The 23,091-nt window shown below is 39.4% G+C and overlaps 1 non-coding gene across 1 annotated transcript; it reads right to left on the reverse strand.

Annotated features, from left to right (window-relative positions):
- Nucleotides 1-21,573: 21,573 nt before the first annotated feature.
- On the reverse strand, nt 21,574-21,681 carry LOC148577073 (small nucleolar RNA R71). Its single transcript, XR_015904620.1, has one exon. It is a non-coding gene; the product is annotated as a small nucleolar RNA R71 (small nucleolar RNA).
- Nucleotides 21,682-23,091: the final 1,410 nt, after the last annotated feature.

The following is a 23,091-nucleotide window of genomic DNA, read 5'->3' on the forward strand; positions in this document are numbered from 1 at the left end:
AGAAGGCATGAAAAAGAAAAGAAAAAGAAACCATGGATAATGAAACTAAAAGACAAATAAAGAAGAAAGAAACATAAATTAAAGTAATAATGAAAGAGTAAAAGGAAAAGAAGAAAAGAAACCCGATGAAGAAGATGAAGAAGGAAAGAATAAGGTAATAGAAAGTAAGAAAGAATAAGGAAGAAGAGAGAAAGAAAAAGGAATATATAATTAGGATTGAAAAGAATTGGGATTGGGGGAGGGTGATTTGAAATTAGGCGCTGAGGTGGTTTAATTGGGTGTCGCATGCGACGTGTACGCGTAAGGCACACGTACGCATGGATCGCACGAATTTCAAGCGACGCATACGCGTCTGGGACGCGTACGCATGATGTTCGTTGTGCGAATGGCATGAGGGCAGCCCCGTGCACGCATAACTCTCTGTTCAGATACGCACGAGAGCCAAAATTGCATATGACGCGTGCGCGTCAGGGACGCGCACGCGTGGATGGCCATTATGGGAAAACGATGCACACACGTCAGGGATGTGTACGCGTGATGGGGCTTGTGCTTCCCAGCACCGTTCCAGCCCTATACCATCAAAACTTTCTGGAGAAACACCTTTTACGCCGATTTTACATGGTCACGCGCAGGGACGTGCCACACGATGGGCTGAAATCACAAACGACGCGTACGAGTGAGGGACGCGTACGCGTGGACTTGCTTGTGCGCAAGGCACGTGTCCAGTACCACTCCAGTCCAACTTTCTATTCAATTCATTTATTTTACGCAGGCACATATGACGTATACGCGTCAGCGACGCTTGCGCGTTGTGTGCATGTTTTTTTTATGCAATATGGAGAGTGCAAAAATACGGAATGCAGATGTTGATGCAGAAACTATGAATGAACACTAGTAAAAATAAAATAAAATAAAATTAAGAATAAAAATGAAAGATCATACCATGGTGGGTTGTCTCCCACCTAGCACTTTTAGTTAAAGTCCTTAAGTTGGACATTTGGTGAGCCCCTTGTTATGGTGGCTTGTGCTTGAACTCATCCAGGAATCCCCACCAATGTTTGCAATTCCAATAGCCTCCGGGGTCTCAAACTAGGCACACAAAGCCTTCGAGCAAGTTAAAGCAAGTGACAAGATTCCAGGAGTGTTGATTGTTAGAATGAATTCTGGGGTCCCAAACCATGCTTTTGCACCCGTCTTTGCCTTGATCATCATTGTTCCAACCGGGTGGCATGCAATTTGACTTCTCACTGAGATACCCAAATAGCTTCCAAGACCCATTCAATCGAGCTCTACACCAATCCTTGTACTTCAGTATGGAACGTAGAACCTTATTGAACCTTGCCTGCCAACTCCTACAACTAACCATCTCCCTCTTACTCTTAAAGCCACAAAGAGCTCTAAGCTGACCATCTGTCTCGAGCAAACCATATTCAAGTGGGAAAGTGAAGGTCAAGGATAATGATTTTACCCACTTGAATGTTGTATTCGGCGGTAATGGCCTTGGGAGAGGTGTATCTAATGGTATTTCAAGCTCCACTCCCTTGTGCTTTTCTTTGATTCTTCCACCTCCTTGCAAACCTGTTCAACTTCAACTACAACCTCATCAAATTCTTCTAATTCTTCCCCGTCACTCAAGTCATAAGTTGGAGGTTGAGAAAAGTCCACCTCCGCATCACCTTCAGATTCACTCGGAGAAGGTTCTTCAAAATCAAGGGGTCCAGTTGCGGATGCATGTTCATCACTAGGAGGTAGTGATGTGGTAACTTCATCACCAAAGGGACTTGTTTCTTGTTCTATTCCATCCAATTCTTCATAAAGGGCATGCTTTGGAGGTTGTGTACTGTCCTCCTCAACATCAATTTCAAGCTTATTGTAGGAATACTCTACAACTCTAGATTCCCATGGAGGTTCAACATTTCCTAAGTCTTCGACCACTTTTTCCTCCTCTATAATTTCGGCTTCCTCCACTTGTTCCAGTCCAAAATCAAACTCCTCCTTGATGTCTTATTTCACTAATTCTTCAACCACTCCTTTGCCTTCAAGGGTCTCTATTACCTCCACCTTTTGGGTTTCCTCTAGCTTCTTTTGCAGTATGAATTCGTGAAGCCGATCCATTACGTCCCTAAGACGATCCCTTCTCTCTTGTTCCATGTCACTAGCATAATTGGAATCGTGTTGCTCTTGGATTGCTGGATGTGGGTGCTCTTCCATGGAGGGCGGTGGTGCACTAAAGCTTGGGGGTTGAATATTGGGGGTAGAGGGTTGGTTCCTGCAGGATATAAGATATTGGAGTTTAGAGGTGAGACCAATGAGATTAGAGATAAGTGTGTTGTTATGCAACAGAGGTTGGGGTGGATAGGAGGGTTCATTTTTTGGGAGAAATGGCTCATAATACGGAGGTGGTTCTTCTTGATAAGGATATGGAGATGGTGTATATTGAGGTGGTGGTTCTAAGTATGGCTCATAAGGCTCTTGGTATGGTGGGTAAGGATTAGGGTCATATGAGGTTGTTTGGTGGTAAGGTGCTTGTGAGTATGGTGGTTCAAAATTATGTTGAGGAGGGGGTTCATAGGCATATGGTGGGGCTCGTTGGTAACTACAAGGGGGTCCACCATATCCATCATCTTGGTATGCACCCTGGCACGACTCTTGACCATAGTAATTTGGTGGAGGTTGGTTGTCACGAAAGGGTCCACCATAACTATTGTCTTGAGATACATCGTAGAATGGTCGTTGCCCATGGAACCTTGGAGGGGGTTGTTGCCGAAAGGGTTGATCAAATCCTCGTGGCTCCTTCCATCTTTGATTATTCTGACCTTGATGCATGTTCTCATTATAGCGTCCATTCCCTACAACAGAATTTGAACCAAACTCATAGCAAAAGGGGTGAGAATTCATAGTAGCAAGTAAAAACAAAAACTAATAAAAATTAATGAAAATAAACTCCTAAAACTAGAAACACTAACAAAGAAATGAAAAAGCAAATATTTACAATAACCAATAATAAGGCACACGTTTGCAATTCCCCGGCAACGGCGCCATTTTGACGAACGAATTTTCGCTTGTAAAGAATTTCACAAATAAATTCTCATTGCTAGTATAGTTTCTAAACTAACAGAAAATCCTTTCGTACAAATAAATTTGGTTGTCACTAAAGCAAACCCATTAAAAATAATAAACCGAAATATTTAAACCTCGGGTCGTCTCTCAAGGAATTGCAGGGAGGTGTAGTTATGATTGGTTATGGAAAAGTATCTTTTTGGGTTTTTGAAATAAGGAACAAGGAAATAAAATTGCCAGAAATTAAATTAATAACTAAGAAAACTCTTGGCAAGGTATGAAAATTAGAAGTCCTATCCTAGTTATCCTTATCAATTGTGATGAGAATTATCCATTGCTCCCACTTAGTTAACCCTTACCGAATAAAGGAAAGTCAAGTGGACTAATCAATTTGATTCCTCAAGTCCTAGTCAACTCCTAAGGAAAGACTAGCTTTAGATGGATCCAAATTAAGCATCAAATTTTCAATTATCAATCAATAAAAGAGTTTGATAACTCAAGCGTCTCCAATTAATCAATTCAAGCTAAGAATGTAAAAAGCTAAATTAAAATCATAAATATGAAATACCTCAAATTGCATTAAATAAAGAAATCAAATCTAACATGGAGTTCATAAACCAAATTGAAAAAGAAGAGAATCAACAAGGAAAATAAATAAAGCAGAATGCTAGAAAAAATAAAAGTAGAAGAGAAACTAAATTAAAGGAACATTGAACCTGGAATTGAGAAGAAATAAACCTAAAACTAAAAGAAATCCAAAAACCTAGAGATGTGTGCTTGTCTCCTAGCTAAATTGTGAATAATTCAATGTATGTGATGTGTGCTTGTCTCCTAGCTTTAGTCTGCATTTCTGGGCCAAAAACTGGGTCCAAACTCAACCCAAAATCGCCCCCAGCATTTTCTGCGTTTTTTGCAGGTAGTGCATGTCATGCGTACGCGTCAGTCACGCGTACACATCGCTGGTGATTGATAAACCACTATTTTATGATTTATCTTGTGCTCAATTGAGTGGTTTTTATCAAGTCTTTACACACTTATTCATACAGTTTTTATGATTTTACAATTCCTTCCCAATTCTACTCTATGGTTGAAAACTTGCTTCCTAAGCCTTTAAATTGTGTATTTTAATCCCCCTTTATACCATTCGATGTCGTGATCTGTGCGTTAAGTGTTTTCAGGCTATATAGGGTAGGAATGGCTTAGAGAATGGAGAGGAAGCTTGCAAAAATGGAAGGAGCACAAGAAATAAAGGAGACAACCAGCGAGCATCGACGCGCACGCATGGCTCACGCGTGCGCGTGATTTGGAAATTTGCACAGCGACGCGTGCGCGTACCTAACGCGTACGCGTGATTTGGAGATTCGCACGACAACACGTGCGCGTGCTTGACGCGTACGCGTGACTGACACGTACGCATGACATGCACTACTTGCAGAAATCGCAAAAAACGCTGGGGGCAATTTTGGGCTGAGTTTGGACCCAGTTTTTGGCCCAGAAACGCAGACTAAAGTCAGGGGACAAGCAGAAACTCAACACGTCACATACATTGAATCATTCATAATTTTAGATTTTAGATGTAGTTTCTTGAGAGAGGGGCTCTCTCCTCTCTCTAGGTTTTAGGATTTCTCTTAGTTTTAGGTCTATTTCTTCTCAATTCCAGGTTCAATGTTCCTTTAATTTAGTTTCTCTTCTATTTTTATTTGTTCTAGTACTTTGGTTTATCTATTCTTCTTGTTGATTCTTTTCTTTTCCAATTTAGTTTATGAATTCTCCATGTTAGATTTGATTTCTTTATTTAATGCAATTTGAGGTATTTCATATTTATGATTTTTAATTTAGCTTTTTACATTCTTAGCTTGAATTGATTAGTTAGAGACTCTTGAGTTATCAAACTCCTTTGTTGATTGATAATTAAGAGTTGCTAATTGACTTGAATTCCACTAACTCTAGTCTTTCCTTGGGAGTTGACTAGGACTTGAGGATTCATATTGATTTATCCACTTGACTTTCCTTCATAGTTAGAGGATAACTAGTGGTAGCAACAGACAATTCTCATCACAATTGATAAGGATAACTAGGATAGGACGTCCAGTTTTCATACCTTTTCAAGAGTCTTTTCTTAGTTATTAGTTTAATTTCTTGCCATTTTATTTCCTTGTTCCTTATTTCAAAAACCTAAAAAGATCCTTTTCCACAACCAATAATAACTACACCTCCCTAGAATTCCTTGAGAGACGACCCGAGGTATAAATACTTCGGTTATTAATTTTATTGGGTTTGCTTTAGTGACAACCAAATTTGTTTGTACGAAAGGATTCTTTGTTGGTTTAGAAGCTATACTTGCAACGAGGTTTCATTTGTGAAATTCTTTACTAGCAAAAATCCGTTCGTCAAAATGGCGCTGTTGCCGAGGAATTGCAAACATGTGCCTTATTATTAGTTATTGTAAATATTTGCTTTTTGCTTGTTTGTTAGTTTTTTTTTGTTAGTTTAGGACTTAGTTGCTTATTTTTACTAGTTTCTGTTTTTTATTTTCTTTAGCTACTATGAATTCTCACCCCTTTGGCTATGAGTTTAGTTCAAATTATGTTGTAGGGAATGGAGGCTACAATGAGAATATGCATCAAGGTTGGAACAGTCAAGGTTGGGAGGAGCCACAAGGATTTGATCAACCCTCTTGGCAACAACTTCCACCAACATACTATAACTAAGAGCCATTCCAAGAAGCATATCAAGATGATGGCTATGGTGAGAACTCTTTTGATTATCAAAAACCACCACCCTATGCCTATGAACCCCCTCCTCAACATAATTTTGAACCACCATACTCACAAGCACCTTACCACTAACAACCCCATATGACCCTAATCCTTACCCACCATACCAAGAGCCCTATGAGCCATACTTAGAACCACCACCTCAATATACACCATCTCTATATCCTTATCAAGAAGAACCACCTCCGTATTATGAGCCCTTTCTCCCAAAAAATGAACCCTCCTATCCACCCCAACCTCTGTTGGATAACAATACACTTATCTCTAATCTCATTGGTCTCACCTCTAAACTCCAATATCTTATATCCCGCAGGAACCAACCCTCTACCCCTAATATTCAACCCCTAAGCTTTAGTTCACCACCACCCTCCATGGAAGAGCACCCACATCCAGCAATCCAAGAGCAACACGATCCCAATTATGCTAGTGACATGGAACAAGAGATAAGGGATCGTCTTAGGGACGTAATGGATCGGCTTTACAAATTCATACTGCAAAAGAAGCTAGAGGAGGCCCAAAAGGTGGAGGTAATAGAGACCTTTGAAGGCAAATGAGTGGTTGAAGAATTAGTGAAGGAAGACATCAAGGAGGAGTTTGATTTTGTATTAGAGCAATTGGAGGAAGCCGTCATTATCGAAGAAGAACAAGTGATTGAAGACCTAGGAGATGCTGAACCTCCATGGGAACTGAGAGCTACAGAGAATTCCGCCAAAAAGTTTGAAATTGATGTTGAGGAGGATAGTGCACAACCTCCAAGGCATGTACCTTATGAAGAATTGGACGGAACAGTTCAAGAAGCAAGTTCCCTTAGTGATGATGATCATGAATCAAGCTCTCCTAGTGATGAACTTACATCCGCAACTGAACCCCTTAAGTTTGAAGAATTTTCTCCAAGTGAATTTGAAGATGACATGGAGGTAGACTTATCTCAACCTCCAACTTATGACTTGAGTGATGGAGAAGAATTAGATAATTTTGATAAGGGCACAGTTGAAGTTGAAGAGGTTTGCAAGGAGGTGGAAGACTTCACAGATGAGCACAAGGGAGTAGAATCTGCAAGACCATTAGATACACCTCTCCTAAAACCATTACGATTCCATACAACATTCAAGTGGGTAAAATCCTTATCTTCAACCCTTACTTTTCCACTTGAATATGGTTTACTTGAGACGGATGGGAAACTTAGAGCTCTTTGTGACTTTAAGAGTACGAGGGAGATGGTTAGTGGTAGGAGTTGGCATACAAGGTTTAATATGGTTGCATACCCCAAATTGAAGTACAAGGATTCGTGTAGAGCTCGATCGAATGGGTCTCGGAAGATGTTTGGGTATCTCAGTGAGAATTCAGATTGCGTACCACTCGGTCGGAACAATGTAGATCAAAGCGAAGACGGGTGCAAAAGCAAGGTTTGGGACGCTGAAATTCATTCTGACAATCAACACTCCTGGAGCTTTGTCACTTACTTTAACTTGCTTGAAGGCTTTATGTGCCTAGTTTGGGACCCTGGAGGTTATTGGAATTGCAAACATTGGTGGGGATTCTTGGCTGAGTTCAAGCACAAGCCACCATAACAAGAGGCTCACCAAATGTCCAACTTAAGGACTTTAACTAAAAGTGCTAGGTGGGAGACAACCCACCATGGTATGATCGTTCTTTTTCAGTCTTAGTTTTATTTTGCTTTGTTTTATTCTTAGTTTTATTTTATTCTATTTTTCTTAGTGTTCATTCATAATGTCTGCATCAGCATCTGCATTTTGCATTCTGCATACTGCATAAAAAAAGAACGCAGTTGACGCGCGAGCGTCTACGACGCGTACGCGTCATATGTGACTACGTGAAATAAATAAATTGAACAGAAAGTTGGACAGGAGTGGCACTGGAACTATGTTTTGCGCACAAACAAGCCCACGTGTGCGTGTCGTTTGTGCTTTTAGCACCCACGCGTGCGCGTACCTGACGCGCACGCGTGACCATGTAAAATCGGCGTAAAAGGTGTTTCGCCAGAAAGTTATGATGGTATGAGGCTGGAACGGTGCTGGGAAGCACAAGCCCCATCATGCGTACGCGTCCCTGACGCGTGCGCGTCGTTTTCTCATAATGGCCATCCACGCGTGCGCGTCCCTGACGCGCACGCGTCATATGCAATTTTGGCTCTTGTGCGTATCTGAACAGAGAGTTGTGCGTGCGCGGGGCTGCCCTTGCGCCATTCGCACAACCAACATCACACATACGCGTCCCAGACGCATACGCGTCGCTTGAAATTCGCGCGATCCACGCGTACGCGTGCCTTACGCATACGCGTCGCATGCGACACCCAATTAAACCACCTCAGCGCCTGATTTCAAATCACCCTCCCCCAATCCCAATTCTTTTCAATCCTAATTATTTCTTCCTTTTTCTTTCTCTCTTCTTCCTTATTCTTTCTTACTTTCTATTACCTTCTTCCTTCCTTCTTCATTAGGTTTTTTTTCTTTATCCCCTTTTACTCTTTCATTATTACTTTAATTTATGTTTCTTTCTTCTTTATTTTTCTTTTAGTTTCATTATCCATGGTTTCTTTTTCTTTTCTTTTTCATGCCTTCTTATGTTGGTATTGGAGTTTTACTTGGGTATTGCCTTACTATGCTGAAACTTGTGGATATTTTGAGTGATTTGACAATTGTTATTTTAATTTGGCTCTCATATACATTTGGATTACATTATTTTCATTCCTACTTTAACTTTCTCACCAAGTGTTTGTGAAAAAGCTTATGGCATCTTGAACTCTATTTTGTTTTACCCTTTTACTTGAATGCCTCTTTTTCACATCACTTGCACTCTACATGTATTTGGGATTATCATTCACAATTGTCATCATTACACATGCCCTTTAATTTGGCACATTCACTACCTGATGCTTGAGTTATGCTTCTCATGCCTATTACTTGCATGCTTTCACCATCTTGCATCTAATTATCATGACCTGCCTTCTTACTCTTAATTGATGTCTTACCTACATGTTGTAGCTACCATTTATTTAAGCTATTACCTTTTCTTTGGAATTTATTATCACTTGACATTTTCTCCCTCTGGTTTTTTAGTTCTCTATATTTAACATTCCTCCTCTTTCCTTCGTCCTTAGGCATGGGTACCACGAAAGGAAAAGAGAAGACCACTGACAAGACACCAGCGCGGAGAGGAACCAAGAGACCTCCAGCTAAGGCGCCTCCACCATCTACCATCGTCAAGCCGCCAACAAAGCAGGTGAAGAGGATCATCAAAATTGATGAGGCAAAAAAAATAAATAAAAAGCGTCAGTTGGAGCCATCCGTCCACTTGCACATCTTAACATGCATCGAGGACGGTGCTATCTTTAAGTGTGGGGAGGTCGATACTGACTTCTGTGGGTTAGTTAGTCTCTTCTCCACACCAATGTTCTATTTTCTTTATTAGTTCATGCTTGGTTAAAGTAATGAGTTTCTTTTTCAAGACCCTATTCTATAGCATTTCACTAATTTAAATTAAAACTTTTTGTTAAGCTTGTTTGAAGATTGTAATTTGGAACACGGTTTTTGAGCTAAGAACACACAACCTGTGAGATTTGAGCTTAATTACATGGTTACATTATTTAACCATAATATTTTATTCTTGTGTGTTTTTGGTGCACGAAATTGTGATCATCAATGGCGCCAACAACTTGGTATGCACTATTGTAATCTCAACTCTTTGTCACAACTCCGCACAACTAACCAGCAAGTGCGCTGGGTCGTCCAAGTAATAAACCTTACGTGAGTAAGGGTCGATCCCACGGAGATTGTTGGCTTGAAGCAAGCTATAGCCATCTTGTAAATTTCAGTCAGGCATATTCAAATGGTTATGGAGAATTGATAATTAAAAGATGAATAAAATATAAAATAAAGATAGAGATACTTATGTAATTCATTGGTGAGAATTTCAGATAAGCGTATGAAGATGCTTTGTTCCTTCTGAACCTCTGCTTTCCTATTGCCTTCTTCCAATCATTCATACTCCTTTCCATGGCAAGCTTATGTTGGGTTTCACCGTTGTCAATGGCTACCTCCCGTCCTCTCAGTGAAAATGGTCCAAATGCGCTGTCACCGCACGGCTAATTAGCTGTTGGTTCTCGATCATGTTGGAATAGGATCCATTGATCCTTTTGCGTCTGTCACTACGCCCAACACTCGCGAGTTTGAAGCTCGTCATAGTCATCCCTTCCCAGATCCTACTCAAAATACCACAGACAAGGTTTAGACTTTCCGGATCTTAGGAATGCTGCCAATTGATTCTAGCCTATACCACGAAACTCTGATCTCATGGAATGGAAGGCTCGGTTGTCAGGCGAGGCAACCATGCGTCATGAACCAGAAGGCTAAGAGATACGAACTCAAGCTATTGCAAGTAGAACGGAAGTGGTTGTCAGGCACGCGTTCATAGGTGAGAATGATGATGAGTGTCACAGATCATCACATTCATCAAGTTGAAGAACGAGTGTATATCTTAGAGAAGAAGTAGGCGTGAATTGAATAGAAAATAGTAGTAATTGCATTAATTCATGAGGAACAGCAGAGCTCCACACCTTAATCTATGGTGTGTAGAAACTCCACCATTGAAAATACAAAAGTGATAATGGTGTTCATTGGCTTCGGCCCCAACGGGGGAACCAGAATGACCAAGATGATCCGAAGATCAAAATACAATAGAAAAAGGTCCTATTTATAGAGAACTAGTAGCCTAGGGTTATAGAAATAAGTAATAAATGCAGAAATCTTCTTTCGGACCCACTTGGTGTGTGTTTGGGCTGAGCATTGAAGCTTTCACGTGTAGAGACTTTTCTTGGTGTTAAATGCCAGCTTTTGTGCCAGTTTGGGCGTTTAACTCCAGGTTTTATGCCAGTTCTGGCGTTTTGACGCCAGAATTTCTATGCTGACTTGGAACACCGGTTTGGGCCATCAAATCTCGGGCAAAGTATAGACTATTATATATTGCTGGAAAGCCCAGGATGTCTACTTTTCCGACGCAATTGAGAGCGTGCCATTTGGGCTTCTGTAGCTCCAGAAAATCCACTTCGAGTGCAGGGAGGTTAGAATCCAACAGCATCTGCAGTCCTTTTTTAGCCTCTGAATTAGATTTTTGCTCAGGTCCCTCAATTTCAGCTAGAAAATACCTGAAATCATAGAAAAACACACAAACTCATAGTAAAGTCCAGAAATATGATTTTTATTTAAAAACTAATAAAAATATAATAAAAACTAACTAAAATATACTAAAAATATACTAAAAATAATGCCAAAAAGCGTATAAATTATCTGCTCATCAGTTTTCTTCTCTATGACTATAATCTTTGCTTTGTTCCATTCTATATGTCCATTGTTTAGTGTATTTACATGCTTGCATATGATTGAGGCCATCATTTGTCATTAGCTCACTTATCCCAAATAGCCTACCTTTTTAATCACCTTTGTTTGCCACCTTGAGCCTTTTAATCCCCGTTTATTCTATATTTTACCACATCAATAGCTTTAAGCGAAAAAACAATTAATTACCCCAATTGAATCTTTGGTTAGCTTAAGATAGAGATTGTGTATTAATTAAGTGTGGGAAACTGTGGGAACTTGGGTTGATGAAAGTGTGCTGTGTTTCATTGACAAAAGTATTGGGAATTTGGATGCATACTCATGTGAGACCAGAAGAAAAAAAAAACTCATGTGTATTGATACGTTATGTTTGCTTTTATGATTCAAAAAAAAAAAAGAAAAAAGAAAAAAAAAGAAAAAAAAATATTTATATATATAAAATAAAAAAATAAAAAAATAAATTACAATATAAGTAAATAAATAAATAAGGGGACAAAATTACCCCAATGCTAAGTTTAATAGAAGATCAATGCATATGTGGTGAAATTAAGAAAAATTTGGTACATGAGTATGTGATGAAAAAGTGGAAATTTTGGGTAGTTAGGAATGATTTTAAAGTTATATAGAGTGTGTGTATGTTAGGTGAGAGTTTAGGTTAGTCAAAGATTCATATTATAACTCACTTGCCCATACATATATCCTCGCCCTTACCTTAGCCCCATTACAACCCTGAAAAGACATCATGATGTTTGCATTGGTATACAAAATATTTGTTGATTGGTTAGATGAAGAATAAAGTTTTAGAAAGCATGACTAGAGAAGAGTAGAGTGATTAACCCTAGACACTTGGGAGATTAGAGTGCATATACACTACCAGTGAGGGTTCAATGCTTGATTCTATGTTCCCTGCTTTCATGAGCTATCTTCTTACAAGTTTACTTGTCTTTTATTGTATGATTTGAATTAGTAAAATCAGATTTATGTTTGTCTTGGAGAACTTGTTTACTTTTAACCAAGTAGACAAAATCATCTTAGCATATAGTTGCATTCATATATAGGTTGCATTTCATGAGTCTTACTTTTCCCTATTTATTCTTTTGATCTCCTTGAACTTAGCATGAGGACATGCTAATGTTTAAGTGTGGGGAGATTGATAAACCACTATTTTATGGTTTATCTTGTGCTCAATTGAGTGGTTTTTATCAAGTCTTTGCACACTTATTCATACAGTTTTCATAATTTTACAATTCCTTCCCAATTCTACTCTATGGTTGAAAACTTGCTTCCTAAGCCTTTAAATTGTGTATTTTAATCCCCCTTTATACCATTCAATGCCGTGATCTGTGCGTTAAGTGTTTTCAGGCTATATAGGGCAGGAATGGCTTAGAGGATGGAGAGAAAGCTTGCAAAAATGGAAGGAGCACAAGAAATAAAGGAGACAACCAGCGAGCATTGACGCGCACGCATGGCTCACGCGTGCGCGTGATTTGGAAATTTGCACAGCGACGCGTTCACGTACCTGACGCGTACGTGTGATTTGGAGATTCACACGATGACGCGTGCGCGTGCCTGACGCGTACACGTGACACGCAAAGATGACCAGCGACGCGTACGCATGACTGACGCATACGCGTGACATGCACTATGATAAACCCCGATTTCTTGATTTATCTTGTGCTTATTTTGGGGGATTTTACCACCTTTTCCCACATTTATTCAATGAAATAGCATGGTTTTGTAATTCTCCCTTGAATTTTGCTTAAGTATAAAAACATGCTTTTTAGGCCCTAAATTGGTAATTTTGATTCATTTTAATTCCATTCGATACCTTGATGTGTGTGTTGAGTGGTTTCAGATTTATAAGGCAAGTATGGGATGGAACAAATGAGTAGAAAAGCGTACAAAGGGGAGAATGCATGAAGAAATAAAGATTGGGAATGCATCAAAGGACGCGCACGTGCACAAGGCGCGCACGCGCAAAAGTGGCCTCGCCCATAGACGCGCACGCGTACATGCCGCTTCCGTGCGGATGGAGAATTTACCAATCGACGCGCACGCGCACATGGCGCGCACGCGCCGGTACTCTTACATGGCCCACTTAAAGGCAAAACGCTGGGGGCGATTTCTGAGCTGCCCAAGCCCAAATCCAACTTGTTTCTGAGTGTATTTCATGCAAAATTTAAGTCCAAGCAAAGGGGGAGCAATTAGTTTTAGCCAACATGAGCCTTTAGTTAGTTTTCTAGAGAGAGAAGCTCCCTCTTCTCTCTAGAATTAGGTTAGGATTATGTTAGATTATCTTAGATTCATGTTTAATTACTTGATCTCATTTTGTTTCTTTTATAATTTCTCATCTCTACATCTTGATTTTCTTAAATGTGATGCTAATTTCTCATTTTACTCTCTTTTGTAATGATGAACTCATGTTAGATTTAGTTTTCATTTAATGCAATTTTGATGTTGATGTTTCTTTAATTGATGAGTTGAGTTGTGATCTTACTTTTCTTGCACTTAGTAGTTGTTAGATTTTATTATTTTGGCAAAATTATGATGTTTACTTCTATTGCACTCTATGTGTTTGATGAAATGTTCTCTTTAGTTTTTGAGTAGTTTTGTCAACTCTTGGTCTAAGCCAAGGGAATTGGGTAAACTTGAGTCATTGAGTATGATGGAATTGGTGCATTGAGAACCCATGGTGATCAATTTGATACCCATTGAGGCTAACCCACTACTAAGTTAATTAGTAGGTAGGTTAGGACTTAAGGGTTGATGTGATCAAACCTATTTGACGTACTTCACGCTTAGGAGTAAATGTTATGTACTTAAAGCTTTTGGGAAGTAGACTTAATAGGTTGGCCTCTCATAATTATCAATATTCGGTTCGTTGACAAGGATGGTGATCTCAATTACCTAAGTCTTAGCCAAGAGTTCTCTATTTTGCTTTCTTTACTCACTTGCTTGATTTACTTTCTTGCCATCTCATGAACCAAAACCCCCTTTTTTTTACCCCTTTCATAGCCAATAACTAAGCACTACATTGTTTCCTAGGGAGACGACCCAGAGTCTAAATACTTCGGTTAATTCTTATTGGGGTTTTTCTTTGTGACAATCGATAATTTTTGATGTGAGAGTTGTTTGTTGGTTTGGAGCTATGCTTACAATGAAGTAATTCTTTTCTATAAGAAGAAATTCTAGACCATCGAGCAAATATCATTATCAAAATGGCGCCGTTATCGGGGACACAATGGTGCTATGTTATTGGCTATTGTATATATTGTGAATAGCTTGAATTTTGGTTTGTTTGCTAGTTCTTGCTAGTTTAAGATTTTATTTTCTTTGTTTCTTATTAGTTTTTGTTTTTATTTTCTCTTTCACTATGAATTCTCATCCTTTTGGCTATGAGTGTAGTTCAAACTATGTTGTAGCAAATGGAAGCTCCAATGAGGATATTGTTCATACCCTAGGTCGAGCCATCCGACCCGGGATATTTAGCGACAAGGCGACCGACCTCTTCAGGTCAGACTATCTGACCTCTTCTCAAAGAGCTCGGCCAAAAAGCCAGGAAAGCCCAAAAAAGGGCCCAAATAGAGGAACACGACCCAAATCCAAAGGCGACCTAGGCCTACAGAGATAAGGGCGATTCCCTCGAAGATAAGATAATATAAGATAAGATAAGATAACTAACTTATCTTATCTAAAAAGGTCACTCCACACTACTATAAATACACTGGAGCACCCAGGTATAATTCATACTCTGATTCTACTAAAAACCTATTTAATACCCTTGCTAACTTAAGCATCGAAGTCCCTTGCAGGTACCCCCACCCTCCGGTGACTAAGGATCAGTAGCATAGCCAGTCCAACAAGTCAGACACAACTTCTTCGGCCGTCACTCACCAGCCGAACACATCATCTCTGACCAGTACAGTAGATCTCATCCGAGATCGACCTCCAGTTTCAGGTAACCCTCGGAACATTGGCGCCGTTACCAGGGAACCTGGAAGTCATCCCATCACCATGGCGGACGACCAGGACAACGACCATGATTCGGATCTAGAGGATAGAACACCGCACAAAAATGTGGACACTACACAAAGGATACTCCTCAAATTAACAACGAAAAGAATTCTCCAAATGCAGGAGCCATGGAGGCGCTTTAAGACCATTTAAAACAACTTGAAAAAGAAGCCCTACACCAACGAGAGGCTGAAAAAAAACCTACAAAGGGAAATAAGACGACGCCGGGAATTGGAAGACAAACTCCTAAAACTCGAAGCCGATCTCAAGGCCAAAGCTAATCGATCCTCTCATGAGGATAGCTCCCGCAAGGACCAAGATCTATTTACCAAGGAGATCATGAAGACCAAAATCCCAAAAGACTTTAAACTCCCGGATATGACTTTTGTACGATGGCACTACAGATCCCGGCCATCATCTCAGCAATTTCAGAAGTAGAATGTACCTCACCGACGCCTCAGATGCAGTTCGCTGCAAAGCCTTTCCAACTACTTTAACAAAGACAGCAATTAGATGGTTCGACAATCTACCTCCTAGGTCCATCTCAAGCTTCGACGACTTAGCCAAGAAGTTTCTGGCCAGATTCTCTATCCAAAAAGATAAGGCTAAACACGCCCCAAGTCTATTGGGAATCAAGCAAGGAGATTGGGAAAGTCTTCGCAACTACATGGAAATATTCAACAAAATATGCCTGGACATACAAAGCCTACCAACAGAGGCTGCCATTATGGGCCTCATCAATGGCCTGCGAGAGGGACCTTTTAGTCAATCTATATCGAAAAAACACCCCACATCTCTAAACGAAGTGCAAGAACGAGCAGAGAAGTACATCAACATGGAGGAAAACTCTCGACTAGGAGAGACCTCAAAATCCGGATTCACCTATCCCTCCCGGGATAAGGATAAAGAGTCCAAAAAGAAGGAAGATCGACATGGGGAAAAAATAAAAAAATACCACAATTACACCCCTCTTTGGGTGTTCCTTGTGGATGTCTACAGAGAAGTCTGCCACACTGAAAAAATATCCCCAGCTCGACCACTCAAAGGCAAAAAAGGAGGAGGAAATCGGACCGAATATTGTGAATACCATCGAATCCGCGGGCATTCCACCAACGAATGTTTTGACTTAAAGAATGTCATAGAAAAACTAGTAAGAGAAGGGAAATTAGATTGGTATCTGGCAACCGAGGACGATGAGCAAAGAAAAAGAAGAAGGGACGAAGATGTCGGACGAACCGAGCGATCACCTCGTACACCAGAAAGACATGTCCATATGATACACAGAGGATTTGCAGGAGGAAGAATCTCCAAATCATCTCGCAAAAGATATCTTAAAGAAGTATATCATGTTGAGGGGAAGGAGGAAGCACCCGACATCCCCGCAATTACCTTCACCAAAGAAGACGCATCCGGTATCATCTCAGGACATGACGATCCCATGGTCATCACTATTATACTGGCAAACACAAATCTCCACCGCACACTGATAGACCAAGGGAGCTCCGCCGATATCTTATTCAAAACTGCCTTTGACAAGCTCGGCCTGGAAGAAAAAGAACTCAGAGCATAACCGAACAGTCTATTCGGATTGGGAGACACCCCAGTTCAACCACTTGGATACGTCTCACTACACACAACCTTCGGAAAAGGAAGCCAGTCAAGAACACTCAAGATAGACTACATCGTGGTCGACGTGAATTCAGCCTACAACGCCTTAATAGGTCGGACAACGTTGAATCAGCTCTGCACAATAGTCTCGACTCCACATCTATGCATGAAATTCCTAACTACAGAAGGGATAGCTACAATAAAAGTAGACCAGAAGACGGCGCGCCATTGCTACAACGAGAGTCTAAACCTCAGAGGCAGAGGGGAAGAATTCCACACAATCGAACTCGGGGAAGCTCAGAGGTGGGAAGAACTTCGCCCACAGCCCGAAGGTGAAGTAGAGAAAGTCCAGATCGGAGACATCCCGGACAAAACAACCAAAATTGGTACGATCCTAAAAGGAGACATAAAAGAATCACTCGTACAGTTCTTACAATATAACGTCAACCTCTTTGCATGGAAGACTGCAGACATGCCAAGTATAGACCCCAAATTAATGTGCCACAAGTTGGCGGTCTACCCAGAATTTCGGACAGTACAACAGAGACGAAGAAAGCTCGGGCCAGAATGATCCCAAGCTGTGGAAGAGTAGGTATAAACTCTACTGGAGGCAGGATTCATAAGAGAAGTGATGAGCGGATAATTTATACGCTTTTTGACATTGTTTTTAGTATGTTTTTAGTAGAATCTAGTTGCTTTTAGGGATGTTTTTATTAGTTTTTATGTTAAATTCACATTTCTGGACTTTACTATGAGTTTGTGTGTTTGTCTGTGATTTCTGGTATTTTCTGGCTGAAATTGAGGGACTTGAGCAAAAATCAGATTCAGAGGTTGAAGAAGGACTGCTGATGCTGTTGGATTCTGACCTCCCTGCACTCAAAGTGGATTTTCTAGAGCCACAAAACTCAAAATGGCACGCTTCCAATTGCGTTGGAAAGTAGACATCCAGGGCTTTCCGGCAATATATAATAGTCCATACTTTGGTCGAGTTTAGACGACGTAAAAGGGCGTTGAACTCCAGTTCTATGCTGCTGTCTGGAGTTAAACGCCAGAAACATGTCACGAACCAGAGTTGAATGCCAGAAACACGTTACAATCTGGCGTTCAACTCCAGAAAGAGCCTCTGCACGTGTAACATTCAAGCTCAGCCCAAGCACACACCAAGTGGGCCCCGGAAGTGAATTTATGCATCAATTACTTACTTCTGTAAACCCTAGTAACTAGTTTAGTATAAATAGGACTTTTTACTATTGTATTTGACATCCTGGATCGTATTTTTGATCCTGTGATCACGTTTGGGGGCTGGCCATTCGGCCATGCCTAAACCTTTCACTTATGTATTTTCAAACGGTAGAGTTTCTACACTCCATAGATTAAGGTGTGGAGCTCTGCTGTTCCTCATGAATTAATGCAAAGTACTACTATTATTCAATTCAACTTATTCCGCTTCTAAGATATTCATTCGCACTTCAATGTGAATGTGATGAACGTGACAATCATCATCATTCCCCCACAAACGCGTGCCTGACAACCACTTCCGTTCCACCTTAGATTGAATGAATATCTCTTGGATCTCTTAGTCAGAATCTTCGTGGTATAAGCTAGATTGATGGCGGCATTCATGAGAGTCTGGAAAGTCTAAACCTTGTCTGTGGTATTCCGAGTAGGACTCTGGGATTGGATGACTGTGACGAACTTCAAACTCGCGAGTGCTGGGCATAGTGACAGACGCAAAAGGAGGGTGAATCCTATTCCAGTATGATCGAGAACCTCAGATGATTAGCCGTGCTGTGACAGAGCATTTGGACCATTTTCACAAGAGGATAGGATGCAGCCATTGACCACGATGATGCCTCCAGATGATTAGCCATGCAGTGACAGCGCATCGGACCATTTTCCAGAGAGGATGAAAAGTAGCCATTGACAATGGTGATGTCCTTACATAAAGCCAGCCATGGAAAGGAGTAGGACTGATTGGATGAAGACAGCAGGAAAGCAGAAGTTCAGAGGGACGAAAGCATCTCTATACGCTTATCTGAAATTCTCACCAATGATATACATAAGTATTTCTATCCTTATTTTCTGTCTATCTATTATTTATTTTCGAAAACTCTATAACCAATTATTATCCGCCTGACTGAGATTTACAAGATGACCATAGCTTGCTTCATACCAACAATCTCCGTGGGATCGACCCTTACTCACGTAAGGTTTATTACTTGGACGACCCAGTGCACTTGCTGGTTAGTTGTATCGAAGTTGTGAATGAAAAACAATTTATCAAGACGTGCATACATAGTTTTTGGCGCCGTTGCCTGAGATCACAATATCGTGCACCAAGTTTTTGGCGCCGTTGCCGGGGATTGTTCGAGTTTGGACAACTGACGGTTCACCTTGTTGCTCAGATTGGGTAATTTTCTTCTTATTTTATTTTCAAAAAGTTTTCAAAAAAAAAAATTTCAAAAATCTCTTTCAAAAATTTCTCATCTGTTTTCGAAAATTATTGTAGAATTTTTAAGAATGAATTCTAGTGTTTCATGATGATTTGTTGAATCCTGGCTGGTTGTAAGCCATGTCTAATCTTTTGGACTGGGGTTTCAACTTATCATTACAAGAGCTTGTTGATCTTCACACACTTAGTTGCTCTATACATGGAAAGTATCAATATCTTCTAAAGCTTGGCTGGCTAGTAAGCCATGCCTAACCCTCAGATTGGAGCTTTAGACTAAGAGTACAAGATTCTTGGAATTCATATTAAAAATTTTAGAATCCTTATTTTTCTTTTTCACATTAATTTTCGAAAAATCCAAAAAAAATCATAAAATCATAAAAATCAAAAAAATATTTCATGTTTCTTGTTTGAGTCTTGAGTCAATTTTTAAGTTTGGTGTCAATTGGATGTTTTAAAGTTTGCATAAAATTTTCGAAAAATTCATGCATTCATAGTGTTCTTCATGATCTTCAAGTTGTTCTTGGTAAGTCTTCTTGTTTGATCTTGATGTTTTCTTGTTTTGTGTTGTATGGTGTTTTTCATATGCATTCTTGAATTCTTAGTGCCTAAGCATTAAAGATTTCTAAGTTTGGTGTCATACATGTTTTCTTTGCATATAAAAATTTTCAAAAATATGTTCTTGGTGTTCATCTTGACATTCAAAGTGTTCTTGGTGTTCATCTTGACATTCATAGTGTTCTTGCATTCATCACACATTTTGATCTAAAAATTTTCATGCATTGCATCATTTTCATGTTTTTCTCTCTCATCATAAAAATTCAAAAAATAAAAAAAAAATATCTTCTCCTTTTTCTCTCTTAAAATTTCGAAAATTTGGATTGACTTTTTCAAAACTTAGTTGTTTCTTATGAGTCAAATCAAATTTTCAATTTAAAAATCTTATCTTTTTCAAAATCTTTTTCAAAAATCAAATCTTTTTCATTTTTCTTATTTATTTTCGAAAATTTTAAAAATATTTTTCAAAAATCTTTTTCTTATCTTTATCACATAATTTTCGAAAATAACATCATCAATTAATGTTTTGATTCAAAAATTTCAAGTTTGTTACTTACTTGTTAAGAAAGATTCAAACTTTAAGTTCTAGAATCATATCTTGTGATTTCTTGTGAATCAAGTCATTAATTGTAATTTTAAAAATCAAATCTTTTCCAAAACTAATTTCAATAATATCTTTTCAAAAATATCTTTTTATCTTATCTTTTTCAAAAATTTGATTTTAAAATATCTTTTCTAACCTCTTATCTTCTTATCTTTTCAAATTTGATTTTCAAAATTTGTTTCAACTAACTAACTAACTTTTTGTTGTTTCTTATCTCTTTCAAAACCACCTAACTAACTATCCCTCTCTAATTTTCGAAAATATCTCCCTCTTTTTCAAAATTTCTTTTTAATTAACTAATTATTTTAATTTTTGATTTTAATTTTCGAAAATTACTAACCTTTTTCAAAAACTATTTTCGAAAATCATTAACTCTTTTTCAAAAAATTATTTTCAAAAATCCTCTTTCTCTCTCATCTCATTCTGTTTATTTATTCATCTACTAACACTTCTCTTCATCTCACATCTCTGCTCTCCTCACCCTTGTGTTTCTTTCCTTACATTATATTCTTTTCTTCTACTCTTCTTTTCTTCCACTCACCTAAAGGGAACCTCTATACCTGGGTAAAAAAGATCCCTATTATTATTATTTTTCTGTTCCCTCTTTTTCATATGAGCAGGAGCAAGGACAAGAATATTCTTGTTGAAGCCGATCCAAAACCTGAAAGGACTCTGAAGAGGAAACTAAGAGAAGCTAAATTACAACAATCCAGCAAGCACCTGTCAGAAATTTTCGAACAGGAAGAGGAGATGGCAGCCAAAAATAATAATAATGCAAGGAGGATGCTTGGTGACTTTACTGCACCTAATTCCAATTTACATGGAAGAAGCATCTCCATCCCTACCATTGGAGCAAACAATTTTGAGCTGAAACCTCAATTAGTTTCTCTAATGCAGCAGAACTGCAAGTTTCATGGACTTCCATCTGAAGATCCTTTTCAGTTCTTAACTGAATTTTTGCAGATCTGTGATACTGTTAAGACTAATGGAGTAGATCCTGAAGTCTACAGGCTCATGCTTTTCCCCTTTGCTGTAAGAGACAGAGCTAGAGTGTGGTTGGACTCTCAACCCAAAGATAGCCTGAAGAACTCTTGGGATAAGCTGGTCACGGCTTTCTTAGCCAAGTTCTTTCCTCCTCAAAAGCTGAGTAAGCTTAGAGTGGATGTTCAAACCTTTAGACAAAAAGAAGGTGAATCCCTCTATGAAGCTTGGGAGAGATACAAAGAACTGACCAAAAAGTGTCCTTCTGACATGCTTTCAGAATGGACCATCTTGGATATATTCTATGATGGTCTGTCTGAATTAGCTAAGATGTCATTGGATACTTCTGCAGGTGGATCCATTCACCTAAAGAAAACTCCTGCAGAAGCTCAAGAACTCATTGACATGGTAGCTAATAACCAGTTCATGTACACTTCTGAGAGGAATCCTGTGAGTAATGGGACGCCTCAGAAGAAGGGAGTTCTTGAAATTGATACTCTGAATGCCATATTGGCTCAGAATAAAATATTGACTCAGCAAGTCAATATGATTTCTCAGAGTCTGAATGGAATGCAAGCTGCATCCAATAGTACTAAAGAGGCATCTTCTGAAGAAGAAGCTTATGATCCTGAGAACCCTGTAATAGCAGAGGTGAATTACATGGGTGAACCATATGGAAACACCTATAATCCCTCATGGAGAAATCACCCAAATCTCTCATGGAAGGATCAACAAAAGCCTCAACAAGGCTTTAATAATGGTGGAAGAAATAGGTTTAACAATAGTAAACCTTTTCCATCATCCACTCAGCAACAGACAGAGAACTCTGAACAAAATACCTCTAATTTAGCAAACTTAGTCTCTGATCTATCTAAGGCCACTGTAAGTTTCATGAATGAAACAAGGTCCTCAATTAGAAATTTGGAGGCACAAGTGGGCTAGCTGAGTAAAAGGGTCACTGAAATCCCTCCTAGTACTCTCCCAAGCAATACAGAAGAAAATCCAAAAGGAGAGTGCAAGGCCATTGATATAACCATCATGGCCGAATCCAAAGAGGAAGGGGAGGACGTGAATCCCAAGGAGGAAGACCTCCTGGGACATCCAGTGATCAATAAGGAGTTTCCCTTTGAGGAACAAAAGGAATCTGAGGCTCATCTAGAGAACATAGAGATTCCATTAAACCTCCTTATGCCATTCATGAGCTCTGATGAGTATTCCTCTTCGGAAGAAAATGAGGATGTTACTAAGGAGCAAGTTACCAAGTATCTTGGTGCAATCATGAAGCTGAATGCCAAATTATTTGGTATTGAGACTTGGGAAGATGAACCTCCCTTGTTCACCAATGAACTGAGTGATCTGGATCAACTGACATTGCCTCAGAAGAAACAGGATCCTGGAAAGTTCCTAATACCTTGTACCATAGGCACCATGATCTTTGAAAAGGCTCTGTGTGACCTTGGTTCAGGGATAAACCTCATGCCCCTCTCTGTAATAGAGAAACTGGGAATCTTTGGAGTGCAAGCTGCTAAAATCTCATTAGAGATGGCAGACAATTCAAGAAAATAGGCTTATGGACAAGTAGAGGACGTGTTAGTAAAGGTTGAAGGCCTTTACATCTCTACTGATTTCATAGTCCTAGATACTGGGAAGGATGAGGATGAATCCATTATCCTTGGAAGACCCTTC

The sequence above is a fragment of the Arachis ipaensis genome, chromosome B1, assembly GCF_059453495.1.
Source record: "Arachis ipaensis isolate K30076 ecotype BB chromosome B1, ASM5945349v1, whole genome shotgun sequence".
Lineage (NCBI taxonomy): Eukaryota > Viridiplantae > Streptophyta > Magnoliopsida > Fabales > Fabaceae > Arachis > Arachis ipaensis.